Source organism: Ochotona curzoniae, unplaced genomic scaffold, assembly GCF_017591425.1.
Source record: "Ochotona curzoniae isolate NIBS_2020 unplaced genomic scaffold, NIBS_Ocur_1.0 contig_78, whole genome shotgun sequence".
In the NCBI taxonomy this organism is placed as follows: Eukaryota; Metazoa; Chordata; class Mammalia; order Lagomorpha; family Ochotonidae; genus Ochotona; species Ochotona curzoniae.
The window spans coordinates 3744376-3750375 of record NW_024466559.1 but is presented as its reverse complement, the minus strand read 5'-3'; positions in this window follow the sequence as shown (position 1 = coordinate 3750375).

The following is a 6000-nucleotide window of genomic DNA, read 5'->3' as shown; positions in this document are numbered from 1 at the left end:
TAGGGCCATGACATTAACCAGACATGAGAGAGAACCATATCTGGGGGTAGATTCTCTGAGGGATGTGTGGGCTAAACCCTGTGGAAATACTAGTCCCACTGGTTAGCTCAAGAGTTGGGGTGGTGATGGGCTGAGCTAGGTGTGACCAAGGAACCTGCCACCACTCACAGGTAAAGGAATCCACAATAGTCGGGACTGGTCAAGGCAGCAGCACCCGAATGTACATCCTGAATAGGGTGTGGGGTGGGCCGGGCTACAACATTCACCAGCTCATACATGGCCAAATGGAAGGCCAGACTATGCCTGACACTGGCCTAACACCCACTGGCAAGTATGAGAACTGGGTCTGGAAGTGGATCAAGTGGAGGCACTTGGAAAACTCCTCTAGTGGGTCATAGCTTCCGCTGGTGAACACATGGTCCAGGCCTGGGGATCGGACAAGCTGGGCAAAGTAGCTTCAATGGCTGGCCAATGTGTGGGTTGGTAATGGAATGGGGTGGACTGGGCAGAGCCAAGAAAACTCTAGACAACAAGCAAATTAAGAAATCAGGATGGAGCACAGGTCATGCTGATCTAGGCACTTGCACCTACTGGTTTGCATGAGTCAGGGATTCTAGGCCACAGTATCAAAGGCAGGGGCCAGGACAGGTGAGGGGCTGTGCCAAGCTGAGTCAGAGCAACCACTGGTATGTGCACAATCTATGGCTGGGAACAGACCCGGTTGGGGAGCTAAGGCGACACCCTAGCTGGGTTGAGATTCCCACAGAGGAGCGCGTAGGCTGGAATGGGAGCGGCGTTTTGATTTGGATATGGCTGTAGTCTTCCTTGGCACAAGTGTGGGCTGAGACTGGACGCGCCAAGCAGGGCTAGACTCCAACACTGGTGCTCTGCAGGACCAGAGTAGATGTGGGACGGACTAAGTTAGGCCTCAGCCCCTACTGAAGCATGTGTGAGCTGTATGCGGGTATGGATGAGCCGTGGCTGGGCTGAAACATCCAACAGCAAAAACAGATTGAGTTGAAGGCCAGTCAGGAAAAGCCACAGTTCCTGCTATGACAGGAGGTGGACTGAGTAGGGCTGGCTCATGGACCCCCTGGTATGCACAAAATCTGGCATTGGGAGAGGTTCTGATGGAGGAGCCTGGGCAACTCCTCTGGCAGGACACAGATCTGGCAGTAAGCACAAAAGGCGTGATAGGAAACAGCCCAGAACAGGCCATGGACAGTTTCCCGCAGGCATACACATGGAATGGATTGGGGGCAGACAGGCTGAACCAGTTAACGTCATCCACTGGCAAATCCGACCACCGGAACAGAGTGAGGGTCGAGCCAGGTTTGTTTGCGACAAAAACCAGTGCAAATACGGAATGCCAAGGTGTGGTTACCTGTACCGGATGTGACTGCAGCACCCAACTAGCACACGTGAGAACCAGGGAGGGAGGGGGCGGAACTGACAAGGGGTATATGGGGGTGCTCTCCTGCTGGACAGCTACTCTCACTGGAGAGTGTGAGCTGGAATGGGGGTAGACCAGATTAGGCAGGGCTACAACACCTGTGAGCCTCATGTGGACTAGATCAAGAAAAGCAAGGCTGGGCTGGGCTGATTGTTCCTACTGGTACAAACTACAGTTAGAGTGGATCAGGGTTGTTTGGGCTTAGCCACAGCATCAGCTGGCAAAAGTTGGCACTGGAGGCTAATTCTCTCAAGTTACACTGCAGAACCACCTGGAAAGTGTATAATCTGGGAGTGGGAGAGGCCTGGGAGGCTTATCACTCCCACTGCAGAGCTTGAAAACCAGGACAGGGGCTGGGGTGGCTAGACAGAAAGACACTCGCCAGTATGTGTGTGGACTGAATAGTAGGGCTGGTTGGATGGAACTAAGCTTTAATACCCATTGACAGGTATGAGAGCTGAATGGGATGTGGGACAGACTGGACTAGTCTGTTGCGCATACTGGCAAGCACGGGAACCAGGGCAGGGAGCAAGCCTGGTTGGGGTTATTGTGGCTCGCTCCAACTAGGCTGCAGCTCCCACTGGTTTATGTGAGGACTAAGTGTGTGCTGGGCAGAACCAGGCTAGACTGCAACACCCATTGGTCCCAATGAAAGACAGGGCTGGAAACAGAACCGACCCAGCAATTGCAACAACCAGCTGGTTGAGGCGATGGACTGTGCTGGGCCCTGTACTTGCAAGTACACACAAGAATCTGGTCTGGGAACACCTCAGACAAAGTTTCTTTGGGGATCCCCTCAAACTGCTGGACTCAGAACCCTAACCATGAAAAGACAGAAGACAGAACAAGTCAATCAACCACCTCAGCTATATGTTGGCAGTGAAAACTAGACAAACAGAGACTCTGTGATGGACTGTGTCAATCACTGGATTCTTCAGCGACCTCATCATGCTTGGAGTTGAACTGTTGAAGTATCAAAACCAGTTGAGCAAGACCCTTGGAACATGCCACACATCAGGGATCTGGGATGGGTGGGAGACTGTGTGGGGCTTCTCCCTTAATATCCCCCTTTACCCCAGATACATGAAAAAAACAATGTGGAAATAATAGTCTTACCCATTTTCCTGTAGTTCTTAAACCTTCTTACCCTAATTAACTATGTAAAGATTATTAAAAATATAATAAAAAATGAAAAAAAGATAAGCAAATGTTCTTTTTATAATAGTTCATTTTATCTTTTGAAATTCACACAATGCTTTTTCATAATGGACATTTTTCATGAGCTTTTTGAAGACCCTATGCATTTTTCACATGGCTTTATCATAGTGCCCAGTGCAGGGAAGGAGACGCAGGAAGCCCTAGTTGGGTCAGGGCCCGGCGCGGTGGCGCAGTGGTTAAGGTCCTCGCCTTGCACGCCCTGGATCCCATATGGTTCTAATCCCGGCAGCCCCGCTTCCCTTCCAGCTCCCTGCCTGTGGCCCAGAAAAGCAGTGGAGGACGGCCCAAAGCTTTGGGACCCTGCACCCACGTGGGAGACCCGGAAGAGGCTCCTGGCTTCGGATCGGCATAGTATCGGCCATTGCGCTCACTTGGGGAGTGAATCATCGGATGGAAGGTCTTCCTCTCTGTCTCTCCTCTCTGTATATCTGCCTTTCCAATAAAAAAAATAATAATAATAAAAATAAGTCTTTAAAAAAAAATAGTTGGGTCAGTGGATGACCTGTAAAGCCGGAACTGCTCCTCTCTGTCACGGAAACTTGCTGATGCTGAAGTGGATCTGTCCGTGAGATCGTAGGCAGGTAGCAGCAGGCACACTCCAGCTTATGCCCAGTGACTATCTCTGCATAAATGCTTCTCTGTAGACACCTGCTGCTAGCGGAGTCTTCCTCCATACAGAGAACCTGGGAGCCACTGGCCATTGATCAGGGCTGCAACCCATTTACTATTCTTCATGTCTTAGTTTGACAATCCCGATGCATGTGATGGGTTGAGGAATTCCATTAGAAATCAAATCACGCAGAAACAGGAGTCAGTGTAGAAGATTGAGCAGCAAGCAGCACCTGGTCCCTGTCTGGGTCAGTCAATGCTTTTTGCCCACAAATGACAGACACAAGTTTCAACAGAATGCCAGATCCCTAAAGCTGCATTTTCAAATGCTGATGTTCACACAGATCTCCTAGAGAGCCTGTTGGAAAGCCAAGTCCAAAGTCTGCGCTAATTTTTAAAGTCTATTTGAAAGCCACAGAGACACAGACGGCTCTCATATATGCAAAGTCATCCTCTCTATGCCCGCGGTGGCCATGACTGAGACAGGACTGGAACCAGGAGCTAGGAAGGTAATCCAGGTCTCCTGTGTCACATCCCTTGCCCTCACCTGTGCCTTCCAGGGGAACTGCGATCGGGAAGAGAGGCTAGGAACTGAAGCCAGGTGACTCTGATGAGGGACATGGACATAGAACCAGTTTGTTCCCCAGTTATGCCCACCCTGGTGCTATGGCTTTAGATGTGCTAGGCATTTAGACATGATACGTGTGAAAGCTCCAAAGTTGGTGTTGCAGAAAGACAGAGGGATCTTGGAGCCTTGTAAATACTTTTGCACTTGATACTATGTCTGCAGTATTATTCTGGGAGGCAAACACTTTTTTTTTTTTTTTGGTAGTGCTTCACCTGTATTTTTGAATGGTGGAGTTGGATACAGAGAGAGAATCTTCTATCTTCTGGTTCACTCCCCAAATAGCTGCAATGGCCAGGTCAGGGCTAGGCTGAAGCCAGAAACCACATCTTTTTCTGGGTCTCCCCCACACAGGTGGCAGAGGTCCAGACACTTGGGTCATCCTCCACTGCTTTTCCAGGAACATTAGCAAGGGACTGGATCAGAGTAGAGCAGTCAGGATACAGACTGAAGCCACTATGGAATGCCCGGGTAGCAGGCAACAGTGTAAACCGTTATACCCCAACACCAGCCCCGACACATTGCTTCAGTCACCGTTGGCTTTTAAACAGAGCAAAATCAATTCCTCATTTATATAAAAGCCTTTCTTACGGAAAGATGGAATCTGAAATCCACAAGCAAAGAAGACATCCGTGAGACAGAGGGCTCAGGGCAGCGTGCTTCTACTGTTCCGTGGCTAAGTCATCAAACTGGAAATTAAAGCTGAGACCGCTGTTTTCCTTTCGGCTCACCTCCTAACTGGTTATTAATGCAATGAGCTTTGTATTGTTAAAATGTTTAAGACACTCTCACTACGGTTTGCTATTAATGCACCATTTGTTCATAGTATTTTTTTTAAAGATTTATTTTTATTATTTTTTCATTGGAAAGGCGGATATACAGAGAGGAGAGACAGAGAGGAAGATCTTCCGTCCGATGATTCACTCCCCAAGTGACCACAACAGGCCGATGCTATGCCGATCCGAAGCCAGGAGCCTCTTCCGGGTCTCCCACGCGGGTGCAGGTTCCCAAAGCTTTGGGCTGTCCTCGACTGCTTTCCCAGGCCACAGGCAGGGAGCTGGAAGAGAAGCGGGGCTGCTGGGATTAGAACCGGCGCCCATATGGGATCCCGGGCATGCAAGGCAAGGACCTTAACCACTGTGCCACCGCACCAGTCCCTGTTCATAGTATTTTTACATTTCAAATGCATTTCCTAAATTTTAATCAACAAGTGAAACTTGTATTTATTTATCATATACAACATATTTTGAAAGGTACAGATTGTGAGAATGACTTAACTGAAGAAACCAATGCAATGCATGTATCATATATATATATATATATTTTTTGTGGTAAGAACACTGAAAATCTACTTCCAGTCATTTCCAAAATACATCTTAGTGATTAGACACCAATATTCATCCTAACTGGATTTTGTATGCATCGATCCTCTCTCTACAACATCCCCAGTATCTCCCGGAAGACGGAATTTTCTGTAACTTTCATATTCCACATGGCTTTGGCATGGACGTGGTCTGAGCAAATCCGCCGAGTGCCTGTGTTTTGACTCGCAGTAGCCACTGAAGGCAGTAAGAGGGTGAACGGTGCCTCTGACCGTGACACTGGAGCCTTGGAGGGGGCCAGTGATGGACCTGGTATGCAGAGCCAATAGTCACACATGTGGACTGCTGATGAGGGGCGGAAGTGTATTTGTAGCATCAGGCCTTGATAGCCTGAGGGTCGCATAGGATAAGAGAGGAGGGTTGGAGGAATTTACTTATCAACACGAGGGAGTTTCCATCAATTGTTTCCACACCTTTGCCTGGAAGAATCTCTGTTTTGTATATATCCAATCAATTATTCTGCTACAGATGATATCCAATCAACTAACCACAAAATCTTGCTTCTCTGTAAACTAGGACTGAGGGGTGAGCTCTTAGAAGGGCAAGAAATGGAGAGAAGCAGTATTTTTTTAAAAAGATTTATTTATTTATTTGGAAAGTCAGATACACAGAGAGGAGGCGAGACAGAGACGAAGATCTTCCCTCCGATGATTCACTCCCCAAGTGAGCTCAACGGCCGATGCTATGCCGATCCGAAGCCAGGAGCCAGGAAG